Genomic DNA, 17,931 nt, shown 5'->3' with positions numbered 1-17,931 from the left:
GCCCGTCGACCTGGGACCGGACCGCAGCGACGCACGGATGCACGCCAAGACCGTAGGACCCTACGCAGGGCCGCAGGGGACCGCACCGCCACGTCCCAGCAAATTAGGGACACTGTTGCTCCTGGGGTATCGGCGAGGACCATTCGCAACCGTCTCCATGAAGCTGGGCTACGGTCCCGCACACCGTTAGGCCGTCTTCCGCTCACGCCCCAACATCGTGCAGCCCGCCTCCAGTGGTGTCGCGACAGGCGTGAATGGAGGGACGAATGGAGACGTGTCGTCTTCAGCGATGAGAGTCGCTTCTGCCTTGGTGCCAATGATGGTCGTATGCGTGTTTGGCGCCGTGCAGGTGAGCGCCACAATCAGGACTGCATACGACCGAGGCACACAGGGCCAACACCCGGCATCATGGTGTGGGGAGCGATCTCCTACACTGGCCGTACACCACTGGTGATCGTCGAGGGGACATCCAAACCGTCATCGAACCCATCGTTCTACCATTCCTAGACCGGCAAGGGAACTTGCTGTTCCAACAGGACAATGCACGTCCGCATGTATCCCGTGCCACCCAACGTGCTCTAGAAGGTGTAAGTCAACTACCCTGGCCAGCAAGATCTCCGGATCTGTCCCCCATTGAGCATGTTTGGGACTGGATGAAGCGTCGTCTCACGTGGTCTGCACGTCCAGCACGAACGCTGGTCCAACTGAGGCGCCAGGTGGAAATGGCATGGCAAGCCGTTCCACAGGACTACATCCAGCATCTCTACGATCGTCTCCATGGGAGAATAGCAGCCTGCATTGCTGCGAAAGGTGGATATACACTGTACTAGTGCCGACATTGTGCATGCTCTGTTGCCTGTGTCTATGTGCCTGTGGTTCTGTCAGTGTGATCATGTGATGTATCTGACCCCAGGAATGTGTCAATAAAGTTTCCCCTTCCTGGGACAATGAATTCACGGTGTTCTTATTTCAATTTCCAGGAGTGTATTTGTAGTCCTACTTTGGCTGCTTGTTTTTGTAGTTCTCTTATTTGTTCTTGGGCATTGTCTAGTGAATCTGTAATCAATGCCATGTCATCTGCGAAGGCTAAACAGTCGACAGTGATCTTGTTTGGATTTCTCCCTGGTTGAATTCCTTTAGTATTGATGGCCTTCCTCCATCCTCGAACTACCTTCTCCAAGACACAATTGAAAAGCAGAGGTGACAGACCATCTCCCTGTCGAACACCTGACTTTATTTCAAACGATTTTGAGAGCTCTCCCCTAAATTTTACTTTCGATTTTGTATTTGTCAAAGTACCTTTAATTATTGCATTTGTTTTAGCATCGAGTCCCAATTCTTTTAAGATATCAAGCAGTGTATTTCTATCAATTGAATCGTAGGCTTTTTTGAAATCCACAAAAGTAATTACATATTTTAAGTTCTTGATTTTCCTCATTTCTATTATGTTCTGTAAATTTAGTATTTGTTCTGCACATGACCTTCCCTTCCTAAATCCAGCCTGATACTCTCCTAGCTGTTTGTCAAGTATCTCTTATGCTCTTTTGAAAAGCGCCTTAGACAAGATCTTATAGGTCACTGGTAAGAGGGAGATTCCCCTATAATTGCTAGGATCTGTTTTCTTCCCTTTTTTATGTAGTGGATGTATTAATGCAGATGTCCAGTCTGGTGGTAATCTGTGTGTTGTCCAGATTTCTTTTAGTATTTCTGATAGACACTGTATCATGTTGTCACTAGAGTACTTCCATAGTTCAGCAACTATATTATCCTCTCCAGGGGCTTTATTATTTTTAAGCTCTTTTATGATTTCTTTTATTTCTTCTGTGGTTGGCGGCTTGGAGTCTGGTGGTTTTGGGTTTACAGTATTGAAATTAAATTTTTCTTTCGGTGGATAACAGTTATGTAGTTCTTCAAAATATTCAGCTAGTATTCTACAGTTCTCTATGCTATTGTATGCAGTTTTCTGCGTTTTTGGGTCCGTGAAAAATAGACTAGGAGGAGAGTATTTCTTTAAGTTGCTTTTGAAGGTTTTGTAAAAGTCCCTAGCATTGTTCTGTTTGAAGTTGGAGTCTATTGATGCTAGTTGGTCTTTTATGTATTGAACTTGGATCTTTTTAAGGCCTTTTGAAGCTTGCTTCCGGGCTTCTTTTAGGGAGTTCCTATTTTTATCATTTTTGTTGGCATTCCAAATGTTCCAAGCTCGTTGTCTTGTTAGGATTAGTTTGTCACACTCATCATTCCACCAGGCATGTTTCCAATTTTTGGTAAGGAGAATGGTTTCTTCTGCTGTCTGTACTATATCTTTTTGAAGTTGTTCCCATGTTTTAGGTGTTTTCCTTTCCAAAAGTGTCCTGAAATTGTGTTCCTTGGTTAATTTCTAAGTGTCAAACTTTTTAGGTTGATATTCGCTCTTTCTTTTATATATTGGTCTAATTTTGAATTTAACGACAGATAGATAGTGATCTGAATCTAAACTTGCACTCTTAGCAACTTTTACATTGAGTATCTCTGATGCAGGCAGTCTGCTTATAGCAACATGGTCAAGTTGTTTCTCCCCACAGACTGGATTCGGGGATACCCATGTAGTTTGTTTTCTAGGGAGTTTTTTGAAATATGTAGACTTTAGAACTATGTCATGTTCTCTGCATAAACTAATAAGTCTTTCTCCATTTGCATTGGTTCTTTTATGTGCAGGGAATTTGCCTACTATGGATTGGTGATGACGTTCTTTGCCGATTTGAGCATTAAAGTCTCCCAACAATATTATTGTGTTTTTGGATGAAATCTGGTCTAAGGCGTTTGACAGTTCCTGCCAAAAAATTTCTATTTGTTCTTTTTGTGTTCTGTTTTTCTCATTTGTTGGTGCATGTGAGTTTACAATGGTATACAGTTTGTTTACTGATTTGAAGGTTAATGTTGAAAGCCTTTCATTGACAGATTTAAATTCTACTATCGAGTTTAATATATTTTGGTTTACAATGAATCCTGTTCCAAATTGGGGTACATTCTTCATAACTCTTTTTCCTGGCTTCCTTTTGAAGATTCTGAATCCCTCTGAATCAAATGAATGTTCATCAGTATACCTTGTTTCTTGGAGTGCAGTTATCATTATATTTTTCTGTTTTATAAAATTTATTAGCGTTTTAAGTTTTCCTGTGTTTAGAAGTAAGTTTACGTTGAACGTTGCCAAGTAGTTTATATTTTTGTGTTTAATTTTATTTGTTGCTTGCTTAAGGCAGGTTTCAGGATGCTCCGACTCATCCTTCGCACATTGCTGTAGGCCCCCAGAATCCGAATGCCTACTTTTAATTTCCTTAGAAATTGGAGATTGGTTACTCCCTGGGGTAAAATCTCTTACAAGGTGCGTATCCATTGTTGATTGTTTGCTGGGTTAGGGGAACAAGTCCCCTAAGGATTCTACTCGAGGTTATTAGCTCCGAGGAATGGTTTTCAGCCGCACCACTGGTGGACAGACGCTGACCACTCAGCCGCTTGTTTCAAGACAGACGCCAAGTGGATTTTTTTTTCTTTGGTTGCCTCTTCCGTCAGTTCCGCCGTACCGAGAACTATTCCCTCCGCCTTCACTACCGTTGAGGTCTTCACTGTAGTCCTAGCAAAGAGCCCTTACAAGGTGCTATCACCCGGGCCAGGTGAACCTTGGTTTTTTAACGAGGTTGTTACTCCTCCCCCTCCTCCTTCCTCACCTCTTGTATGGTGAGGCCCCGGGCTTGGGACCGGCGTAGCGGAGTTATATGTTCCTTTATTCGCTGATTCTGAGAAGAAACTCCATATTTCTTATCTTATCAATCCACCTGTTTTTCAACGTTCTTCTCTAGCACCACATCTCAAATGCTTCGATTTTTTCTGTTCCAGTTTGCCTACTGTCCATGATTCATTACCCTACAATAGTCTTCTGGTTATGTTCTCCTTGCTTTGTCAGTCATGGATTATTTTGCTTCCAAGGTAGCAAAATTCCGTAACTTTGCCTACTTTGTGTCCACCAGTTTTGATGTAGAGTTTCTGCCTATTCTCATTTCCGCTAGTTCTTATTACTATTGTTTTTTTCGGGTTTACTCTGAATTTATATTCTGTACTCATTAGTCTCTTCATTCCGTGGAACATATCATGCAATTCTTCTTCACTTTCACTGGGTATAGCAACATCATCAGCAATTCTTATCCTTGATATCATTTCACCCAGAATTTCCAACTATTGAACCTTTCTTTCAATTTTGTCATTGTTTCTTCAATGCATATATTGAACAGAATGAGCGAAAGATTGCATAACGATACACAGATGGTTAGGATTACAGAACTGACATAATATCTGGCTCTGACAATTTTGGATGTTGTGCAGTCCCAGTGCTGCATGTGCTGTGGAGCGTGGAGGAAAGGCGCCAAGTACTTCTGAGGTACTTTTTACGTCGGGCTACCGCTGGAATGGTTTCTTCAAGAAAGCGACTCACTTCCTCCATTGTTGTTATCCAAGTAAGTATGTAGTCCGCATGTTATGACCTTGTCTGTCTGCGGAGCGGTAATCCTTAACCTTCCCTCCATTCTTTGGTCAGCTATACTACCCGACGCTGTTTACCCTATGTACAGATATGAAGATCATCATTTCTATTTAACTGCTTTAGTTGTTGGACTTTATTATGGATGAAAAACAGCTCAAGCCTCCAGTGCCTGTTTTGGTATATTTTACTTTCAGCCTCAATCAGTTATCTTGTTGTTATCGTTGTTTCAGTCCGAAGATTGGTTTCATGCAGATCTCTGCGCTATTCTGTCCTGTGGAAACGTCTTCATATCCGAATAACTACTGCAACCCACATCCATTTGAACCCGATTGCTGCACGAATCTCTTAGTCTCTCTCTGCTATCCCTCCCCTCCCTCTACTCATTCCCCCGTCACTAAACTGAAGATTCCTTGATGTCTCAAACCTGTCTCATGAACCTTTCTCTTCTTTTAGTCACGTTATGTCACAAATTTCTTTTTCCTCCTCATTAGCTACGCGATTGACGAATCTAATCTTCAGAATGCTTCTGTAGCACCACATTTCAAAAGCTTCTGTTCTCTTCTTGTCTGGACTTCTTATCGACCACGTTTCACTTCCATGCAAGTCTGCACTCTAGACAAATGCCTTCAGAAAAGACTTCCTAGCACTTAAATTTATGTTTAATGTTAACAAATTTCTCTTCCTCAGAAAATCGTTTCTTGCCATCACCAATCTACGTTTTATATTCTTCACTCATAAAAGTGAATAGTTTATACTCCTCAGGTGCAGTTCACGCTGTCCACGGGACCAGCACAAAATTCATGGTGACTGAGCGCTTGTTACTGTGGTATAGGAACTTATTGTTTTAAATGAAATTGCGTCTTTGATGTCCCTGTTTTTATTGATGACTGTTCACTTTTTACTATGTTGTCAACTGAACACATTGATTACTGAATGGTCAAGAGTTCCGATCTTAACATCGAGTGTAAACTAGTGTGCAAAAAGGAAAGACGAAAGTAGCTTTGCATGATGTGTCACTACCAAGTAACAAAGTTCGATTAAACTTGGACCGTACATACAAATAAAATCTGCAGTATAGAACAGAAGGGTAACTGAAAGAAATAGGCAAAGAGACAGACAGACATGTTCTTTTTTCAAAGACAGTAGTTACGTTGAAGTGACTACGAATCACATTTGTCCCTCGGACATTACAAAAGCCATGCCATGGCTCTCAGTAGGGGGTGTGACCATCACAGACAGCAATGTTTGCTCTGTAATGTACTTCAGTGCTTGCCAAAAGGTCGGTAAGAAATTTTTGTGACAGGCCTTTGCATTCCTTCATTAGCGGAGTTAACAAATGCTGGATGGTTGCTCCACACGTGCACGATGGGACTGAAGTCCGACGACGGGCAGGCCAGTCCAGTCGCTGAACAGCCTCTCGTTCCTAGAGCTCCTCCACCTGCGCACTTCGATACGGTCGCGCATTGTCATCCATAAAAGTGAAGGCAGTGCCACCACTGTGCACTTGCCGTGCCGCTATGTAGCGTGAGGTTGCAATTGCGCCAGCGTTTGAAGTGGATCCTTTCTTCACTGTTGCATAATGTAGAGTTATCTGCTGCTGCAGTTGACCCTGGTCGACTTGGTATCGAATACAAACGGAAGGACAGTAATATAAGTTTAAGATCCGTATGCAGAATAACTTGAAGACGAAGATTCCGTCCATTCACTACAGAACCACATCACATCATGTGCGAACCACAACTAATTCACTGGTAACATAAACCTACAGTCGGAAGTAATAATCATCTGTTCTAACTTTTGCCAAAGATAGCCTCAAACACAATATACAAATATATCGATTTTATATGACCATTGATATTAGATAGTTTCGTTTCCTGGCGTTCAGATTACTGATAGTTCAATATTACATTCTGAAATACCGGGTGATCAAAAAGTCAGTATAAATTTGAAAACTGAATAAATCACGGAATAATGTAGATAGACAGGTACAAATTGACATTCATGCTTGGAATGACATGGGGTTTTATTAGAACCAAAAAAAAATACAAAAATTCAAAAAATGTCCGACAGATGGCGCTTCATCTGATCAGAATAGCAATAATTAGCATGACAAAGTAAGACAAAGCAAAGATGATGTTCTTTACAGGAAATGCTCAATATGTCCACCATCATTCCTCAACAATAGCTGTAGTCGAGGAATAATGTTGTGAACATCACTGTAAAGCATGTCCGGAGTTGTGGTGAGGCATTGGCGTCGGATGTTGTCTTTCAGCATCCCTAGAGATGTCGGTCGATCACGATACACTTGCAACTTCAGGTAACCCCAAAGCCTACAATCGCACGGACCGAGGTCTGGGGACCTGGGAGGCCAAGCATGACGAAACTGGCGGCTGAGCACACGATCGTCACCAAACGACGAGCGCAAGAGATCTTTCACGCGTCTAGCTTTTTTTTTTTTTTTGTTCTAATAAAACCCCATGTCATTCCAAGCATGTGTGTCAATTTTTACCTCTCTATCTACATTATTCCGTGGTTTATTAAGTTTTCAAATTTATACTGACTTTTTGATCACCCGGTACGTTATATGTAACATCTGTCACAACCTCAAAATGGTATAAACCTAACTACATGACCGTGAAAAATATTTACATTTAGTGAGAAAACTGTGACCAGTGTACATTTCTATTAAGCAGTCCTGATTCTCGACAGTTCCTAGAACTACATAGCACATTAGTACTATGGAATATGCATCACATTATTGTAGCCAAATATGGAACGGGAAACAGGAAGGATTGGACATTATTAAACTGCTCGTCCAAGTTATAGTGAACATAACATTGGAATAGAGACGTGTCACCATAGTTCTAATAATACGAATTTCAATTGTGTCTGTTGCATACACTAACATATGTCACTTACTTATCCACGAAGTACAACTACAAGAGTAACCTATAACTGGAGGAATGATAATATATATCCCAGGGTTACAAAGAACGTCGTGGGTACAGCTGGGGAAGATAATTTCAGGCACAAATTACGAGTAACATTATCATAAATATATTCTCAAATTATGGTACACGCAATGTAAATATTGACTGCATATTACGTTACGGGTAAAAAACATCATTTTAACTTCAGTGGCCTGTGATCTCATGTACTGCATAAATCTTCAAGTATCGTTACATACGAGTATATGTCGGTGATGCAAAACGTATCAATGCATCCATCGCCTGGCTGGAAAGCATTATTGAACAGAAAAAGAGTGACTACAGCAACAAGTACAAATAACAAAATGGCTCAAATGGCTCTGAGCACTATGGGACTTAACATCTATGGTCATCAGTCCCCTAGAACTTAGAGCTACTTAAACCTAACTAACCTAAGGAAATCACACATACAAATAACAACTTCTATTCCCTTGCCTTAGTGCATATTTCTAGCTAAAATAAGTAGTACCTGAAGTGTAATTAATGGAAAATAGAGGAACATATAAATGAAATATGGAAACACACGTTAGGGTATCGTTACAGTTTACAAAGGTTAACAATAAGATGCGGATACTACATACCAAAATATTTCCGTTATGGACATCAAAAAGATAAATCTGTTAAATAACAATAGAGTAAGGCTATGGCCTTAATTCATCTTATAAAAGCCAAGAGCTCAATTCATATTCTATCTTGCCTGCTATGTAAACAAAGCACCCAAATAAGTTATAACGAGAATGTAATAACACTAATGTTAATTTTATCATTCGCACTCATAATTCCAGTAAGGAAGAGTGAGAGCAAACGAGGAATGTACTACACACCTGTCACAGCGAATACACAAATCACCGGTGTTTCAGGCTTGAACGTAATATATATTTCGGTTTGTTCTTTAAAACACACATTGGCTGTTTGTTGAGGCCTGTATAAAATTCGATTTCTTCGAAAATACTCGTTAACCTGCCTTTACTGAGCCTGTGCAGAACTTCCAGTGTATAAGTATTAGTAGCATTATACGTGGAATTGCGTAAAAGGCCATTAAATAATAACTTTTTATGTTCACTAGTATTTAGGTGTTCCCTTAATCTCGTGCCTAAGCTCCTAACCGTGTGTTGCGCATAGATCTTACTACAACCACTCAACTTAATCTCGCAAATACCAGGTTGCCTAAAGAGTTGTACCCTCTGTACGTAATGGTGAAGTATCTTACTGAGCTCACTGTGAGTGCACCTTAGTATTTCGAAACACTTTTGCGGTATTATCTGGTGTATGTCCATAATAGGGTAATACATTATATTTAGCCTTTTTGCTCAGTTGTTCCGTAACTACTGTGATTGGATCATCAGATCTCCCATTCCTGCTGTTCCTTTTATTAGTAGTGGGATGAAATATTTGGAGGCCGTGAATCCAAATATAAACAAAATTATCAGCTGAAATTTTGTGCAACTCGTTCGACTGATGGGTAATATAAGTTTCTGAAAATTATATCTGCTTATAACGTTGTCTTGGTTTTTGAATATCCGCCTGAAAAATCTACCATGTGGAAGCTTTCCCCCATAAATCCTACTATGACATTACGCTCGATGAGTGCTTCACACTTTCAATATATGATAGTAATCTTAGGGAGAATGTAGTAAAAAAAAACAGCAGTTGAAAATTTGATGCACGTATACAACAGGAATCGTAATTTTTTTTTGTGGGGGGGTGGGGGGGGGGTGGTTGACAGCAAAATACTCTCCAACTTAGCAGTAATCTAATTCTCATATCAGAAATATATATGTTCTGCAGCAAAAATTATCGATATTTACGAGGTAAACAATATAATGGAAGAACTCGATAGACCGAGATGTTCCAACCGGGTTTGAGGTTGTTGGTGAACGATTCGATACATACGTCGATCGACAGCGTGTTATCTATTTCGAAGAGCAGACGACTCTAATGCAATGGTTCCCAGTCATGCATACAATACATCGTAACTTAACAGTGTATTATTTGTATTTTGATGCCAGCGAAACTTGTTTTGTTTTGATTAATCTTGTTAGCTTTGACATAACTGAACTCCCACTCCCGCGGGTACGAGTGTGCAGTCACGTGTAAGCTTGTTATTGTACGAGTATCTACGCTGTGGCCCCTGGGACATCCATTACCTGCAGTCAGCGTCAGAAAAAGCCTGACAGCGTGAAACCCAACCTGAGGCGACAGCTGCCGCACTGACAGACAGACAACATCCCAGCACGTATCCGCTTACACCGACGGCAAAACACTCCCATGTCGGTTCAATGGAACTGCTTTCTGTACTCGTAATCACCACTGTGTGTAGTAACGTACACATCGGACACTGCGAATAAGCTAATTCCAAAAAATACAGGCAAATAGCAAGAAACGTTTCAGTAGGCTTCTCTAGTATGACTTCTGGTCTAAATAGTCGGCTGCAAAAGTAGTATATAGACAGACCAGCAAACTAATTGGCAGGCTTCTAGAACAGGTCAATCCGGATTCCTACACCCCTACCTCAATCAATTTATTAATAGTGCACCCCATTCTCGTACTTATATTTCAGTCGCTTGAAGTGTCTGTAGCGGTTGTTACAGATATTTTAGTTCGTAAATCCACAGAAAAAAGGATCAGTGATACATCCAGTAATGTTGTCGATTTCTTTGGTCTTTTATGTCATTCAGAAAACTCACTCCTTTCTTGCACAGTTGACGTTGTGTTTACACATCACCCATTACTTCAGTCAAACTTTTAGTAAGGAAGAGTTTCCACAAGCAATACGATACCTTAGAAATACGACATTTTAATGTGTATAATGACGTAAGATCCCGAGCAGACATTACTTTTGTTCATTTATTGCCGGATTAGCATCGGAGGATGCCCATTACATTCAGCATCTCCATTACAGAAGGCAAACTATCTTCCCGAATACTTTTATCTCTAGTACGTACTCTGATCTGATCCATTATAAATGGTTCAGATGCTTCCATGGTTGACACAATCCTAGACAAAGTGAAGAAAGACGCAGGTACAAACTGCACCACAGAAGAAAAAAGAGAAAAACAAATGTATATCTAGTATCCCATACATTGGCAATGTATCACAGAAGATTGCAAATATTTTCAAAAATCAAAAGTAAAAATTGGATTTTCTATGTCTAATAAACTGCAACAAAACCTAATACATAATATAAAGTGTAAGCATGATCCATATTCAGACTCTGGAATATACAAGGTAACCAGGAATGATCGATGTTCTACCTAGGACAAACAGGCCGAAATTTCAACACCACGTACACAGAGCACATAAAAGCCTACACACACACTACATCAGCCATAGCAACACATATCGAATACAGGACACCCATTTGGAAAAGTAGAGCAAACTGTCAAAGTACTCCGCCGACTAAATAAAGGACATAAAATGGATTTGCTAGAAGGACTGGAGATATATTCACATTACAGAAAATGTGAAGATAAAACTTTAAACGAAAAACTTGAAAGCGAATCAGATACTTCGATAGTATACTCAAATAAAAATAGTAACACATTGAAATAAGCTCAGTTGTAAAATCGATATAAGTAAATTATGATCCAAATTGTTAATATAAATAACCTCTGCACAAAAGCATATCATACTCTGTGGAAAACATATAATGTCATATCTGTTGGCTACTCATAGGAACATCTTTGTAACTGTTCTGTTTATGTAAGATATTTTGGATGTTTAAAGTGTACAGAAAGCTGTGTGTGATGTTTAGTTTCTGTGAGACTCTGCACAAATGGACCATAAGGAAACTTAAAGTCAACGAAATGAAACAGACTGTCGCACATTTACAACATCACATAAAAATGGCATAACCAACACAAAAAAACGCAATGGAAAATGGGAATCATTTCCCGAAACGCGTCGTGTGGAAAATAAAATAATGAAAATCGTGATTGGTAGCAGAAGAATTATTCACAAACAAACAGTAGGATGTACTGTTTCATAATGCTTACTGTGATAACTACCTTTAGGTATAATTTGACTTATTTAATATAATCGTCATTGATGCTGTACTAACCATGTGGTTTTGTTAGGATAATACTAACTATTGTTTTCTTTTCATTGGCATGTAGCTGAAAGAACAAAATCATACAGCCAGTGACATAACAAAATACAGTACCTCTCAATCCTCCACATGGTCGGAAACGGTATCATAAAGGATTCTGGGAGAAATAGAAATTACCATATATCTGTTGCACATAACTAACTAAACATTGAGACATTAGTTTGGAGGAAGAGAGCGACTTTAAAAAAAGCATGAAAATTACACCAGTCTCCCTTAAATCTTTTGTTTTGAAATAATTACTTTCTTTAAAAAAACCATTAAGACACATAATACAGTTTGGAAATTAATTGTTGTAATCTATGTAATTTGAAGCTCAATAAATAATTTTGGATGTTAAGGACCTCACCAATGACAAGTACGTAATATTTAAAATTATTACGTTGATTGAAACTATCGTATCATTAGATAATTGTTATTGGCAAATATATTTGGCATGTGCTAAGAAGGAAGTATCTAAACCAGATTCAATTATATGAAAAAGTAGCAGTCACATTAACTTATTTGAAACTGTGTACATTCTAGATAAATGTATTTTGAAAGCTATTTTGTTTTCTGCACTGCAGATGCCTCCGACAATGACTATACCACCATTGCTAATCCGGCAATAAATAAAAGTGATCTCTACTGGCCATCTTGTATATATGTGGAGAAGTTGAGAATTTGGGTCCAACAGAGTGCGAGCTAGTGTAGTCTGTGCAGCTGCGATGACCACTGTCTCTGGATGGCTCAATGGTGCCGGCACGGTAGCTCAGCGTGTTCGGTCAGAGGGTTAGCTACCCTCTGTAATAAAAAGAACTGAGTTATTCAATCAACAACGAACTTAAAACGGATGTCTTACAACGTCCGCCCCGAGCAGATGCAACGAACAAAAGCGAACAAAATGAGATTTAAAAAAAAAAAAAGTTGTCAGAGCGTCTGAGATGTAAGCTGAAGACCTGGGTTCGAATCCCAGTTCAGCACAAATTTTCAACTTTTCCCATTGATTTAAATTAATGCCCACTCACAGCCAACGTCTGTAATTCTTTTGCGTCTTAATTCATAGTGGCTGCGGTATAAAAATGGTGACTTTTCTCCCAGACACCATATATATATATATATATATATATATATATATATATATATATATATATATATATATATATATATATATTATGAAACGTCCCCTTTGAACAATTTTACAGGACTGTGCTTAAACTGACGCACAATATTTTTAGCGCAACGCAATCTGACTTTAAATAATCTCTACAAGAGAATGGCCCTGACTAACATTAACCTGTACTTTTCACAAATCACTTACCTCACAAAAATCTTGGTTACTCCCACTACTGCAATACAGCAAGCGCCACTACTGCCAGCTAAATAAAAGATTCAAACTATGGAAGGCACTAACTACTGATAGGGATAGTTAGCAAATGAAAGATATTAATAGAGAACAACCAATGTATTTACCTCAATAGTCATAATATATATAGCAGTTCATGACAAATTTCAAAACTCCGCCATCTCTCTCCCCACATCCACCACTGCTGGCGGCTCACCTCCAACTGCGCAACGCTAGCGCTGTTCACAGCCAGCTGCCTAACACTACAATGGCGAGTATTACAACAATGCAAAGCAGCCACAGACTGCACACAGCACAGCCAGTGATTTTCATACAGAGGTGGCGTTACCAATAAAAAAACCTAAACAGCCTACTTACATAGCCCCCATGCTACCCACAAAAAATTTTACAAATTTTTTTGGGCACTGGCCAATACATATTTGTTAAAATTTTTCATAATCGTAATTGCAATAACAAAGAAATCAAATGCACACACTTATTCATACAATGTTGGTCAAAAGCTAAAATTTTCTCACAGTCCATAAAGACAGTCCTGATCATTCATCACATTGCAGTGTTTTTCTCAAAGTCTGAGCAGTAAAAGAAAATGCACACGGAAGTAGTGGATTTCCATGCAGTCTTGAAGAAGTAGCGTTGTCCTTCCAATGGAAAGACAGTGCTGACTCTTGACATGCTGACAGTTAATGGGCCACAACAGAGCAAACCAACAGCAGAGTCAGTCGAAGTTTTGAAGAAGATTGGTAGGTAGGTCATCACAGAGCAGACCCACTGCTGTCCTGGTAGAGATTACGGTATTGGTGGGCCACCAGAGGTGCAGACCCACTGCAGTCCTTGTAGAAATAATGGTATTGATGGATCATCAAAGATGTAGACCCACTGTAGTCCTTGTAGAGATAATGGTACTGGTGGGCCACCAGAGGTGCAGACCCACTGCAGTCCTTGTAGAGATGGCCAGCAGCCATCTGTTGCGACTGTGCAGGTGCACAATCACCATCGAAGAGTCTTGTGGATAATGTAGCAAGTCCATAACCACCACTTGTGCACTCACAAAGTTTTTGGATTTGTCCTTAGAACCAGCAATGCTGTTATCCAGTCCCTTGCTGAATTATTAACACACGTGCAAACACTAACAGTCCCTACTTCTCACATATTGTCCATATACTATGACCAACAGAAATGTGTGCAGTGAAATGAATGCTTACAAGTTACTTAGTTTGATAAACTGGTGTCAATTACAATTTTATAACATGAGAATACAATTACAAAGGTACAAAATACATAATTAAAAACATAATAATACACATAACATTTGTAGTAATATGGGCTTTACAAAAGAATAGAAATAACATATACATCAGTGTCACAGGAATTATGACATAAGTACATACATGAAAGATCAGAATAACTTTTGGAATATCAACTTCACACATGAGCATTAAAACAAAACAAATAATGTTTAAACATCTTTACAAAGAAAATAACATATTATTAATGCAAATTATATTTGAGGATAACAGTATTCCTCATCATAGTGAATAGTATTAGAAAAAAAAATCTATGAAACTACACAGAGACAGGAAGAAAACAAATACACAAGGGTACACAAACATATAGTGGGAAAACACAAGGAAAGGACAGGGTTTCTTTTACTGCAGTATTTGGCAAACAAAACTTTCTTTACTTCTCGGAGATCTCCCTTCGTTCCTCATTATTTCCAAAAAGTCCTATCAATACCTGCTTTCTCTACTCTGTTCATATTTCTTTCAAAATAATTACGGATCATTGTACAATACTCATTTTGGCCCAAAACGTTTTCATATACCTTCAATGCATTTCTTTCCATTCATCACAACTTGTTACTTATATAGTCTACCCCCTCTTAAGCTAACTTAAATCTACTGACTCAGATGCTAAATTAAGGGACGAGGCAATGCAGCAGCACATAAAACAATTAACGCAAACAGCAATGACAAATAAGTGCAGATTTGCAAAGGAAGCAGCATTTTAGAAATTAGCGAAGCAATTGCAATATTACGACTAATATAAGGCAATGTCCAGCAAACAAGAAAAATAAATCTGGCTTAGCAGAGTAACACAAATTAAAATTCAGTAGCACTATGCCTGGCAAACAGCATAACTTATACCTAAACATGACAAAGTTCAAGCAGAAAAAGTATTACACTAAAAATGGCCATGTCTAATACCTATGTCACATCTTAACACTAGAGTGATGCATCACGATAACTTACTCTACCAAAAAAATTACCAAGTAGTTGAAAAGAAAATTATGTATGCAGTTCCTGTTACTAGTCCCTTCTTATTGTTCTTTCCATTCCAAGAGCTCCTTTTTCGAAGAATGTGGATCATAAAGTAATTATTTAATAGATCTGTTGACAGAAAGTGTTCACATTAGCAAATGCATTTAATTTTATTTTATGAAACCAATGCTGCAAGACAGCTGGAAACCAGATATCAAATGAAATAAGCAACTATGTACAAAGTAAAACATAAAATAATCATTGAGTAGTCATGAGGCATTTCATAAGTTAGTAGAAATTCTCTTAATTCTCGTAGATAGACACTTGTCCTAATCAGGTGTGCAGATGTAAGAATGTTTCCAAGTTATTATTAGCGTGTCGTATTTACGATGCTTTCTACAAAGGAATGTCAATAGCGAGGATAATGGCCTCCCCCTTTTTTTTTCTACCACCTAATGGCTTTTTCTCAAGGCGGCTGGCACACCTGGCCGCTCACAACGAATTACGTCACGGTCACTTACCTTTCATACCGAAATATTTGCGACAGCAGTTTTCGCTACAGTGACAGTCTCATATAAAAATATTTCACAGGTCAAGAATTAGCGTTGCAAATCTGTAGAAACAAAATCCTATAAATATAACTGTCCAAAAAAAATATTCGTCAGCATTGTGATACAGTCACACATTTACACACATTTCATAACTCTTAAAGTATGATTCTTGGTTTCCAACATACTTCTTATTCCTCATATATGGTAGCATTATCTTATTGATCATAAACATATCTCAACAGCATAGTACACATCGTCGTCGTAATAATATCATAACATCTCAGTCAATTCTCAAAATCGTCGTAGCTTCCTCCAATAATTTCAAAACCTAAAAAAAATTCTCTGCTCATTTCAATAGTGTCATCTACCTCAAATGTACTTTAAAAATCGTGATCCCAAACCAAATACATCATTCAAAGCTCTCATAGTATCACAATGGTTCCGAAAAAATATGAACAGTTTACAAAGTACGGACAAAATACAATTTCGTAAGTGTGAAATTATCCAACTGTGTAATTGCGTAAACATCTGTCACTGACGTAGTAAAAATAATGTTTGTTTCTCTGTCAAATAATCAGATAGCTGTGTAATTCTGTGTTAGAGAAATAAGGTACCGATGTGTAAAGTTGTATAAGCAAATACCATATTAGCTAGGGCTCCTTGTGCTCGCCAAACACATGGTACACAAAGTAAGCGGGTACCCCGCTGAGGATTAATGTAATTATACCCTCAGGTGTTACAGATTACAGCAATGGAATAAAATGTATCACGGAAAACCTTTGTATCATTGTACTCCAAATACCTTTAAAAATAAATATATTAAGTACAAAATCAATCACTCAAATACGTGTCCTGTAGCGCTAAATGTGCGTCTTGTTGCAACATAATCTCTGTGGAAATGTCGTAGTTATCGTCCTCCGAAAGCTAAGTTCTGCAGAAGTCAATGTACTTACCTCACGATACACAAAAATGAAATGCTTTGCGAATGGATATCTTAGTTATTACGCTTATTGTTGTGATGAAGAAAGTACTGTACTGTAACGTATTGTTGTGCTACGGAAAACCCTGTCGCATTGTAGCTATACTACAAAAGTTACTACTAAAACATGTTTTACTTTCCAGAACAATACAGAAAAACTGTGCAGATATAAAACAGAAACACTGCAACAGCAACGTTGTAAACTGTCACTCATTAGTAGCGTCGTGATAAAAATCGTGTAGCTGTCACAGAAACCAAATGCTAAGTCATCTTTAATCCCACAGAAAGTACTTCAAAAAGGATGTATTTTCAAGCAAACCAAAATGTTGCATTAAAATCTCATTAGCAGTACTGGTAAATGTTCTAAGTATGTGAGCCTTATAGTCGTTACGTAATCGTGCAACTAACAAGCAAGAATGTACAAATACAACAACACTGTGTCGTCTATTCACAATAACAATGCATTCGTAATTTTTGTTGAAATAAGTTCTCTTGGTTCTTGACTGGATATTTAACTTCAAACATTGTTGCATGTTAACAGATTCTAAATCTGACAAGCATACTAGTAATGTGAAGTGAAAAGTTTTATGGCAAAGACAAAGTTAAAAAGCAGATCATCTTTCAATAAACGGTTTTACATGTGAAATGTGGTGTAAACCTTTACTCTTCCTAGTGCTCAGACTTTCAACTGAAAAGCAATTGTCATGTTTTATACATCGGTAAAGAATGCTAAAATTTTTCTCAAGGCTAGCGTCTTATGTTGTTTTTCTCGGAGCCAGCGGGCGCACGCGGCTGCCTGCTGTGTGAGTCATTGTCTGTCTCTTTGTTGGCGCGCGCCGTTATTGGGATTAGGAGACCTAACTTCTACAAATTCACTCTGACGAGAAGGCCCTGCCCTGTTTAAATCCCGCCAGTTCTGATGCAATTCAGGTCTGTCGTTACGAATATATATCGTCTGTCGTCATGTCGGTAGGTTCCGTAGTTTCTTCCTTGTCCGTCACGTGGTGGAGAATTTCTCCCTGAATCGTAACTGCGCGCTGAACTGTTGCGTCTGAAATTATTCTGTCTCCCTTGATAATAATAGTTCTGATTCCCATATTGTCTGTTTCTATGGTTATTTCTGTCATATTCATTACTACGGAAATGCGATCTTTCTCTGTATCTATTATTGTGCCAGCGGTTGTCATAAGGGT

This window comes from Schistocerca nitens, chromosome 3, assembly GCF_023898315.1.
Source record: "Schistocerca nitens isolate TAMUIC-IGC-003100 chromosome 3, iqSchNite1.1, whole genome shotgun sequence".
In the NCBI taxonomy this organism is placed as follows: Eukaryota; Metazoa; Arthropoda; class Insecta; order Orthoptera; family Acrididae; genus Schistocerca; species Schistocerca nitens.
The sequence above is the reverse complement of the archived record's forward strand: the minus strand, read 5'-3'. Positions refer to the sequence as shown.